The sequence below is a fragment of the Trichomycterus rosablanca genome, chromosome 1 (assembly GCF_030014385.1).
Source record: "Trichomycterus rosablanca isolate fTriRos1 chromosome 1, fTriRos1.hap1, whole genome shotgun sequence".
Taxonomy (NCBI): Eukaryota; Metazoa; Chordata; class Actinopteri; order Siluriformes; family Trichomycteridae; genus Trichomycterus; species Trichomycterus rosablanca.
The window spans coordinates 39,838,252-39,850,279 of NC_085988.1; positions in this window are offsets into that span (position 1 = coordinate 39,838,252).

A 12,028-nucleotide genomic window follows, 5' to 3' on the forward strand; every position below is an offset into this window, starting at 1 on the left:
CTGTTTGATTACTTGTTCAAATAATTGTCTTTTTTTTCATATTTTGGTGCACCATATGTTTAGCACATCTTTTATACATATTAGTTTAGTTTAGATATCAGTGCATGCACATATTTTCCTGTAGCATTAGGAAAATTTCTGCTATCAAAAATCAGCTCTTACTAATTTTTGCTGTAGACTGAACTTCAACAAAATATAAACGTTTCTCACCTTGGGGGCTATGAAGAACAATGTGGCTTTTGGGCCTACTTGCCTGGTTAATTATTGTTCCGTGCCTATGGTTTGCAGATAAAGAAGACAGCTCCAAATCTTGTATTGGTGTACAGACTGGCAACCTATCCTTTACAGCTTGTCCTGAGGTGTGTAAATGAAGATCTATGTCACAGTCTGATCATGTACATTTGACTAAAGGTAAGGGGAACACTGCCTGTGCAGTGTCACTGGCAGCACAGTACTCTATGGCCAAAAACACCACCTGTATGGTTTGCCACTCTTTTACCCATGATCGACAGGCCCAATTTTCTGAATCTGCTAATCAGTGCCATGTCCCTGCCAGTGTCAAATATATCATGAGACTCCAAATGAGAGTCCAAATCTGCTTTGGATTGGACAGAATTTAAGGCCCTGCAAAACTGTACAGAAGTGTTGCTCCAGCTCCAGTATTAGGGTCATTTCATATCCCCTATTAAGGGCACTACATGTATTTGCAATTAGCTTATGGTCTTAAACAAGCAAGCTGCCATGGTGGCCCTTGGTTACACGCAGTGTAAAACTGATCTGACTTCTTTAGGGAAAATTCAAACCGAAATAAAGGCATTGTTTCAAATCCCTTATGGCGTTAGTCAATCTACTGTAATGTGAGTCTGTGGAGATAGGACATACCCCAAGCTCCTAGTTGTGAAAAAAACAATACCCTTGCATAAATGGTATGGATGTTGTATCCCTGCCATGGTCTTTCCAAGAATAACTAGTTATAGGGCTTATAGAGTTATTTTACATAATTAAACGTTCAGAGCTCCCCACTGATTTAAACGGCTACAAACTTTCAGACCCCTTGACTTCCATTGGTGGAATTATTAATTTGGCTACAAGTAAAAAATAATAAAGCAGGAAAGTGTTAGAACATAATTTGTTAGCTGTGTTGCCAACAACCAATTTGCAACTTAAATACAACGTTGCGTGGGGGTTTAAGTTTGCTGGGTTCAGGAGTTGCCGACAGATGTCGCCAGAGTGCCGTTTAATACGTCCTATAAACGAGAAAATTAAAAGCCTCATATAGAAATATTCTCTCAGTACACAAAAGCACATCACAACAATATATTAACTTATTGATTTACACCCTTAAAGCAAAACAGATGTCTACTCTGCTTTGTCACCCAAACAGGTCGTTTGTGTAGGAACTGTTAAATACTCCTGGGCTTCATTATATCTCCTGTTGTTGAGTACACCTGATTTACTAGAGTTGACATATGGGCATGCATGCTCGCAAGCAATTAAATTTAATGATGCTAATCAGCATTCCTAACAGCATTCCCTAGGTATAAATTAACAGTTCCTTAGTGTATGTTACAAGGCATCTCTACAGCCAAACACAAGCTTGACGAATCAAAACACAACAACAGCAAGGTCTTGTCAAAGTCACTCATTCTAATTTGTCTGTTATGGAACACACTAGGAGAGATATCCTTCCTACCAGTCATCCAGACCTTATTAACGTGTTTAGGGAAGCAAATCTAACACAAATTAAGCTTAAAGCTCAACTCCAAACACACAACATATTGCTGATAAGTTAATTATTCCCCCAGCATTTAATACCTCATGGAACTGGCTTTTGGTCGACCCAGACACAAACTGTGGAGATCAAGTTCGTTTTGAAAAGCCAATTTTAAACACCATTTCAACAACCCGAACGACTTTATGACATTTATGTAAATAATGTATTATGCTATGCACACAGTACGTTTGTGTAGACGAATATATTAATCAGGTGAATATTGGTAAAGGGCGACAAAGAATAAAGAGGGGCAGAGTTAAAATCTTTGATGCTTAATGTGAATAAACTTAATTGATTAAATGGCGTTACTCTGTTCATCAAATTAAAGGAAATATTTTGTGTTTTTTTTAAAGAGTAATGCAAAATAGTTTAAAAACTATATTTTTAAAAAATTTATCATACCTTTAGTGTTTTTTTTGTGTGACACTTAGCACTTGTAACACAAGGCATAGTGGGGTAGGCTGGTAGACTAGGACAACCATTTAAGTTATACAAATGATATATATAGTTACATTTAAAAAAGCAGCTCTTATTGTAATATGCAAAACAGGACAAAACTAAACTCACTCTTCTGTATGTTATTCCTTGTACAAAGACTTTAAAATAAACCGTTTTTAATGTTCATTTATGTTTATTTGTATTTTATAATACATTTTAAAGTTAACAACTAAATAAAACAAAGGAAAATGTAATAAATCCTCTCTGAGTATGCATCTATACACCCATTAATGATTTTCTAAAGTAAAATATTGTTTTTCTTTGTATATTGCTCCAAGGCTAAGACATGAGCTTTTTTTTAAATCATGCATTTGTAATTTAGTTTAGCTAAAGAGACAAATTCACTTTTAATTATTTTCGTAAACATTTAATTTACTGGTGGCGAGTCTTTACAAACATGCTGCTGTAAACTAGCATCCCAAAAATCCTCAGATTTTTGTTTCCATATTTACCTAAAAAGCTTTTGTGGGTTGATAAGTATTAAGTTCCTTGGTTATTGTTGTATGATTAACTGCAACTCTTTTTGACTAAACTTTGTTCAACCTTTTACCCTTTTTTAAATGAAGAGTTAAAATATCTTTACGAATAGTGCTGTCCATGGTGCTGATTCTCTGTTAGCTTAAACAGTGTAAGCAATACACCCTGTACTGAACCCACAAGCATGCTGCACCGTATTGTAAAATAAAGATGAAATGGGTCGAATTTGGGCTCTAGACGTTACAAGATGAACTACAAAACAATCATTGAAATTAAAGGTTTATTTAACAATTAGTAAATAAAGAACTTTTAAATATATTTTTTAATATTCCACAAGCTGCTAGCTTACATTATCTGTATATCACTGTATATTACCATCGGTATGTTACCATATATTGTGTACCTCTGCTTATATGTACATACATACATTGGTCACTGAATACTGTACATACATACATGCACACGTCCATACATTTTCTATATATTGCCTGTATATAATCTTAGAGTTTGTATATTTTTGTTTTTAATGTTTAATTTTCTTGTGCATTGTCTGCAACTTGTACATTGCTTGTATACTGTATTTATACTAGAGAGATACCATCAGCCGGAACAAATTCCTTGTGTGTATCCACATACTTGGCTAATAAATCTGATTCTGATTCTAATTCTATTTCACCAGGAGATTTGTATATTTTTAAACGAAAGACTCATTGTTGTAGATCTACTTATACATTGAATGTTAGCACTGTATGTCTCTTTATGCGGCCTTGTTTATAACCAGACAGTATACAGGCCAATTTAAAAATCTGAATAAGCAATTTTAAACCCACTTAATAACATAGATCACATATTTATTTACTTTGCATGTTATCCTCATTGTTTCACGCTTAAGTCTTGCGCGACATGGAGACAGTATGGACACTGGGTGCAGCTGGTCTCTCGCCAGGCGTTGGTTTAACACTGTTGAGGAAAAAAAATGAAATTGGTTGTAATAATAAAGATCTTTTAATTCAAATTTAATTAAAATACAGCAATGACAAGTGTTAATGCTTTAAAATTTGTTGCTTTTTTGTTTTGTTTTGTTTCCAAAAACAGCACTCCTTAAAATATCGGGGCCTTAAAGGTTATTTGTGATGCCATAGATGAAGCATGTTTGATTTCCTAAAGAAAAATATGAATCTTCCTTATAAAGGTTAGTTGGTAATAATAAAAACGTGTTAATTGGGCATCCATAAAACGTATTTTACCAGTGCAGCTGGTAGAGTGGGTGCAACATAATTACATTGTTTTGCATATCTGGCTTAAATCCACCTCTCTGATCCTGGTCTGTTGGAAGTTTGGGTTAACAACAATAAAAATAAATACAAAAATATATAGTTCTTCTACTGCATCAATTTCCCTTTTGGCACCTTTATTAGGAGTGCAGTTGACAAATGTAGATAATTCGTGAAGAGAACTTCATTACCTTTTGTGTCTGTAGCACATTTTCCACACTTTAGTGAGCAGGGTAGTACGGAGTGGCGCACAACTCCAGATGTACAGCACAGGAGTGAGTGCGGCGTTTACACGTGGTATGATGCGCGTTGGGTCTGTTCCTTCATTTTTGAAGATATAACACGTAGTTGTTATGATATTACACGCGAAGACATACAGAAACAGGGGCAGCCAGGTAATAAGAAAGCACACGGCCACGATAACTATCAGGTAGATGGAGGCGCGCTTGGCTTCGCGCTCCTCGCTGGGCGGCTCTCGCTCCAGCTGGAACCTGGCTATCAGAAAAAGGCGCACGTTCAGCCCGACCATAATGATAACAGTGAAGATGTTGCTCACTAACGGGCCGATGCCCGTGATCTTCTTGGCGACTTCCAAAGGCACCACGCCGTTTATGGTTGCAAGAAGGAAGCCATACACCCAGTAGGTCAAGATCACAGCCAGCGTTCGGTTGCGCGTCATGCGTTGAGAGTATTTGAAGGGCGCACTGATGGCATGGTAGCGGTCAGCCTGTGCCGCCAGGACTGCCATGTAAGACAGACCCAGAAACGTGTGCACTATGTAGTAGGTGCGGGTGGGAGAATAAAGGGTGTCGAGGACGTCCAGCAGACCACTGTAGTAATACGAAACCCCTGTGCATGCATCGCTCGCACACGTACTGAGCATGTACATGAAGCGGTTTTCACGCCGCAGAGACCTGTTTACCAAAATGGACATGAACACTGACACGTTCAGAAACACGATGGCTGTAGCCAGGAACGCATTAAAAAGGAACAGCAGCACGTTCCCGAAGCTGTTCAGGGGCAGGACAAATCCCAGGCTAACGCCGCTTACCCAAATTGATGAGTTATCTTTAATAATGCTGGCCATTTGTCAGTAAAGCCATCAGCGCAGCGAGCGCGCCTACAATATACCGACCGTGCACTCACACTGTGCTTTTTAAACCACTCCAACAATCATCAGGGGTCTGTCAAACATGGCAAAACAACTTCAAAACAGGGGCATCTGGATCGTAGTGACACCCATATTCAGCCTGGGAGCAAGATCATCCTGTAAACACACTTGCATGATTGCACTTCAGTCCACCTGCATTCACATCAACTGCATGCAAGGGATTATGAAGAAAATATTGTTTGGCATTACCATGGTTGGGCAATGCTGTGGATCAGCTGTTTCAGTGGATGCTGCACAGAAACCTGACTCCTGGTGTGACTGGATAAAAGATTGTCAAAAATATACTTAGTTTAAAGGCCTTGTGTGAAATGCAAATGCATTAACTTATTGTGGAAGCTGCACAGCTGTACTGTATTAGAAACATTGGTTTGATCTCCAGTTGAGTATGTTTCCCCTGGATCTCCATGGGTTTTCGCCACCCTTCCTAAACATGCAGAAGGTGGATCAGCTCTTGTCCTTATGCTAAGTTCACACGACACAACTTCTGTGTTTAGACAAGGTGTTCAGATCGCTGTACGGTGTACAGTATACACTATACAAATTGATCTCTTGTAATCGGGTGTCTTTGAAGTCGTTTTGGTTGTGGTTTTCACACTATACTACTGAACGACAATAGAGGGTCACACTCGATAGAGGGTCAAAGTAAAACATTGAAATCATAAGATTATCCAGTTTCCGTGAATTTCATCACTGCAACTCATAATGTTACTCAGTAGTGTGTATGGCCCCCACGTGCCTGTATGCATTCCCAGCAATGTCTGGGCATGCTCCTGATGAGACGGCCAGTGGTGTCCTGGGGGATGGGCATCAGTGAGCTCTTGGACAGTCTGTGGCGCATCTTGGAGGTGTCGAATGCACTGATACATAAAGTCCCAGAGGTTCTCAATTGGATTCAGGTCTGTGGAATGTGAGGGCCAGTCAATGACATAAATGCCTTCATCGACCAGGAACTGCCTACACACTCTGGCCACATAAGACCGGGCATTGTCCTGCACCAGGGGCAACCCAGGGCCCACTGCACTAGCATCAGTGCTCCTCCTGTTCCTCCTTGCACAAAAGAGCAGATACCGGTACTGCTGCTGGGTTGATGCCCTTCTACAGCCCTGTCCCGCTCTTCTCATGTAACGGCCTGTGTCCTGCTATCTCCTCCATGCTCTTGAGACTGTGCTGGGAGACACAGCAAACCTTCTTGCGACAGCACATATGGATGTGGCATCCTGGAGGAGCAGGACTACCTGTGCAACCTGAAAGGGCGCCTCATGCTACCAGTAGTGACAAGGACACTAGCAAAATGCAAAACCAGAGAAGAATGAGTCAGGAAGGATAAGGACCTTTTGGGGGGTTGTCTTGCTGTTGCCTCCGGTACACTTTAATTTACACAAAAGCAGGTGATTCACAATCGCTTATGCTTTCCTAGCTGAGCAGATTGATATCCCTAAAGTTTAACTGACTTTAACTGTGATGATTAAGTGTTCCCTTAATTTTTTTGAGCAGTGTATATTAACTTAGTGATTTACACTTTTGAAACAAAACAGATGTCTACTCTGCTTTGTCACCCAGGTAGTTCATTTGTGTAGGAACTGTTAAATACTCCTGGGCTTCATTATCTGCTATATCTCCTGTTGTTGAGTACACCTGATGTACTAGAGTTGACATATGCATGCTCGCAAGCAATTAAAGTTAATGATGCTAATTAGTATTCCTAATTGCTAGGTATGAATTATTCGTTCCTTTGTGTATGTTACGAGGCATCTCCACAGCCAAACACAAGCTTTACGAATTAAAACATATAACAACGGCAAGGTCTTGTCAAAGCCACTCATTCTAATTTGCCTGTTATGGAACACACTAGCACCCGAGGGAGAAATATTATTCCGACTAGGTATCCAGAGCTAATTACCGTGTTTAGGCAAGCAAATCGAACATAGATTAAGCTTAAAGATCAACTGCAAACACACAACCTATTGCTGATAGGTTAATTAGTCCCCCAGCATTAAAACATACCATTAAAATTGGTAAAGGGCAACAAAATAAAGTGCGAAAAATTTTAATTATTTGATGCTTAATGTGAATAAATGTAATTGATTAAATCATATGTATCAAATTAAGGTAGGGTAGGGTATTGTTGGTAGACTAGGACAACCAAGTTATTAAAAGGTGTATTGCCACTTTAACAGTGGCCAAAATAGTGGTAAACGTCTTCTTCTGTTTTGTAAATAGAAAATTATTGAGAGTTTGCTGTTTGCAACACACTACAGGAATTTAAGACAGAGGAAAAATAAGTTTATGGAATATTCAATAAGTTTAATTCAAGTTTCTACATTAAGCAGGAAAATTAGTAACAATTGAGATAATTATGATTGAGTATAAAAGGAAAATCTTTTAAAGGATCAGTGTTTACAAGCAATAATTTGCCGTGGCTCACCACCTGTGCCAGTGGACCATTCTTAATCATTTTAACCATCTACTGTTCATAATGTTGTAATTGGATTTAGGTCCATTCAGATCTCCACATGGACTGAAAAGTACTTCAGAAACCATTTTTACCTAACACAGTCTACTGCTGCATCACATGCAATGTCACACTCTGTTGCACAAAGACAAAGCCGTACATCATTTTTATGTGGAAATGCCTCCAGGTTCCCTGGGCCCAAGCTCATCTCAGATGGTCTGACAGAATGAAAGAAATGGAAACGTGGGCCATGGTCAGATGAGTCTACAGTTTATCTTGTTTTTGGGAAAAACTGTTATCTTTAAAAGCTGCAAAAGCAAGGATCTGTAATTATATGGGGGTGAACCAGTGCCCATGGCAAGGGTGGCTTGAATAGACAAATTGCACTTGCACTTGCAGATTCTTCCTTTTAATGTATTTTACAAAATGTCCCAACTTTTCTGGAAATGGGGTTTGTATACATGCTTTAGAATGTATGTAAATAATGCGTATTTAAAGTAGCTGATAAACTGGATCTGGCACAATGCTAGAGAAAATTTTAAATGAAAAATGTGTGGAGCAGTGCGTTCCTAGGGCTAAAGCTATTACTTAGTTGAGCAGAACATGGTTGGCTGGTCAGTAAATCTCAAGGAAAGAATGTTATAGACCACTAGAGGTATGATGTAATTGTGCATTTGGTCTGCAGTCAACAAGTTTTTTTTTCTTTCTAAATGTGGATAACATTTACTTTTGGGGGTTTGAAGTGTATTGATATGGGTGAGATAGACTGAGGACACATACACCCTGTAATGCACAATGCACATGGCACCAATGTGTCACAATCTTAACCATTTACATGTTTACTCTCATTTATGTCATTTCATAACAGCCAATATACTTAATGCATACTTTTGAGGTGAAAGGAAACTGGAGTACCCACAGAGAAAACAAAACAGTGACAAAAATTAAACCCAGGTCTCCAATATCTATTATTGGGTGTCACCCACTCAACCAACTGCAGCACTGTGTCACAAATAATAAGTAAACTAATTCTTGAAAATATTTCTTGTTAATTATACTTAAAGAAACAAGGCAATATCATGTAATATAAATAAGTCTGTAGCTTTGACTAGCCGTTGTTTGTATATATTAAAGTATTGTACTCTAAGAATTCTTTTAAAAATGCCATTAAATGCAATTTTCTTTAGCTCTGCCTGCCAGCTGAGACTGAGCGGCCACATGAACAACGATTGTGGGTTAGCTTCGATCTCCTCAATCAGAGCAGAGATCGGCATTGGTGGAAAGGAAGCATGATGCAATCGGGCAATTGGAGGCGCTAAAAAGGGAGAAAAAGGGGAGAAAATGCATAAAGAAAATATTTCATTTTAAAAAATATTTTAAAAAATGCAATTTTCTGGATGTAACAATTTTGTAATATGCTAAATACAGGAAACGCTAAACCCACTTTTTTATGTTATTTTACAATACATTTTAAAGTTAACAATCAAATAAAACAAAGGAAAATGTGATCAATTAAGTGACAAACACATCTTGTCCTCTCAGGTCAATATCAGGAACTATTGATTAAACCCACTTTTTTATGTTATTCCTTGTACAAAGACAGGGTTAAGTGGCTTCCAATCATTACCAGTGTGCTACTAGTATCCCAAGAAAATGCTCAGATTGTTGCTTACACATTTACCTAAAGGTAAGATAAACTGGAGCACTCTTAAATAAATAAACAACTTAAAATAGCGTCATGTCATTTTACATCTTAAAGAGTAGTGCTATCCATGGTGTTGATTCATCCTGTACTGAACATGCCAGCATGCTACTCTGTGCATGTTATCCTCATTGTTTCATGCTTAGATCTTGTGCAACATGGAGACAGCATGGACACTGGGTGCAGCTGATCTCTCCACAAGCATTGGTTTAACACTGTTGAGGAAAGAATTTTTTTTTTATTAATTAATTATGCTTGAAAATACATTTGTATCCCAGAAATGTTCATAAACTATAAACATATTTGTACAATAACAGTGTAATATAAATAAAACTTGTTAAGCATACCAACCCTCTAAAAATTAAGGTGCCAAAAGTTCTGAATGGTAACATTTGGTTGTCTTAGAAGTTAGTTTTCCTTTATACTTTTTGTTAATGATACAGTAAATCAATCACATATACCAAAAAATATAGAGCTCTAACTATTAACACACTGATGCATGTATGGAAAGTTTTTGCTATCATCTATTTAACTATTTAAACATACTTTTACAATAACAGTTGTAACAATGAAAATCTTTTTTATATTTCTAAGGTTAAAAGATCTTGAGAAATATGTTATGCATACCAACTAAAATTAAAGTGCCAAAACATTCTTAATGGTAATATTTGGATGTCTTTAAAGGTTTTTTTTTAATACTTTTTGTTGATGCTACAGTAAATCAGTTCATTTATACCAAAAACATTCATCCTAAACATTTCTAGTGGAAAATGAATCGTCAATCTCCTGTACCACTATTAAAAAATTCTCAAGGTTACTTTTTATTGCATCTGAATAAATTTAATGACATTGTGACCATTGATGATATTCTGTTTAGTAAGACATTCCATTTCTGGAGCATTCTAGGCTAGGAACTAAGGTGTAAATCTTTAGAACTCTGATCAACAGCTCATGGCTCTAATTATTAAGACACTCCTGCTTTTAACATGTATGGAAAGTTTTTGCACTCATCTATTTAACCATTTTGCTTTTTTGGATGGTGACAGATCAAAGATGAAATCCAAATTTCTTATGAATATCATCCTTAATATAGTCATTATTTTGTTTATATGACTATATGTAAACTTTTGCAATCAGCTGTTTAAACCACTTCATCATCGTGAATAATTCCAAAAACAATAGTCATTCCTTGAAATAAAGGTGCGTTAAAGGTTTTAAATGTTAGTTGTAGATGATCAAAAACATGTTAATAGGCCATCCATTAAAAGTATTTTTCAAAGAACCAAGTAGGGTAGTACGGCAGTGCAGCTGGTAGAGTGGGTACCACATAATTACATGGTCTTGCATATCTGGCTCAAATCCACCTCTCTGATCCTGGTCTGCTGGGAGTTTGTCATAGTCTCCTTGTGTCTGATTAGGTTTTCTCTTGCAAAAATATGCAGGTGAAGGTGGATTGACCATTATACATTGTTGCTATAGGTGGATATAGCAAGTAAGAGTGTGGGTGTTGCTCTGCCATGGCTCGATGTCCTCTACTAGGCATATCCCTGATTTGCATCCAATGTTTCCAGATGTCACTGCACCCACTGTTACCCTGACCAAGACAAAAAAAATAGTTCTTCTACTGCATCATTTTCCCTTTTGGCACCTTTATTAAGAGTATAGTTGACAAATTTAGAAAAATCTTTCTTCTAAATTCTTCTTTCTCTACAATATACAGATGGTGCATGGGGTAAGCAAATTCACACTGTGTTTTTTAAAACTCCAACAATCATCAGGGGTAAACATGTCAAAACAAAACTATTTCAAACAATTGCTCCAAACATCTCAGGTCCCGTCAGGGGCATCTAAACCGCTGTGGGACTCTTATTCAGCCAGGGAGTAAAATCATCCTGTAAACACAGTCGCTTAATTGTGCTTCAGTCCACCTGCATTAAAATTAACTGCATGAAAGGGATACAAATCAATCATGAAGAAAATATTGTTTGGCATCACCAGGTTTGGGGCCACACGGTGTATCAGCTGACTGAGTGGGTGCTGCACAAAAACATGCCTATTGTGACTGGATAAACTGTTGACAATAGTCCAAACAGTCTTTTGTTTAAAGGCCTTGCATGAAATGCAAATGCATTAAAACTGACTGTGGACCCTGCTCAGCTGTACTGTCTTTGAAACTTAGGTGTGATCCCCATCTCTGGTCAATGTCTTCAAGAAGTTTAGTATGTTTTCATTGGGTCTCCATGGGTTTGCTTCACCCTTCCAGAACATGCAGAAGGTGGATCAGCTTTTGCCCTTAGGTTTAACTAAGTAAGTTGGCTGTAGGTATGGCACCTTGTGTATTCACTCCTTGAGCCAAGTGTTTCTAGGGGGTGCCTGACCCAATGCATCCCTGAAAAGGGTTAAATATACAAATCACCACAACTGAACAAAAGCTTTTGGAGTTTATTGATAGATTGTTTTGTTTTTTCAACAAATGTGTTTATTGATTGTCGGGGTCCATTGCAGACCACTAGAGTGCCTTCACACCAAACACATCATACCATGGCTTTATGGCGCTTGCTATGTGTTCAGGGGCACACCCATGCTAGAACAGAAAAGTGTCTTACCAATCTGTTGAGACAAAATTGGAAGCCTAACATTTAAATTGACATAAGACTAAACAATTGATTGTACACATCTC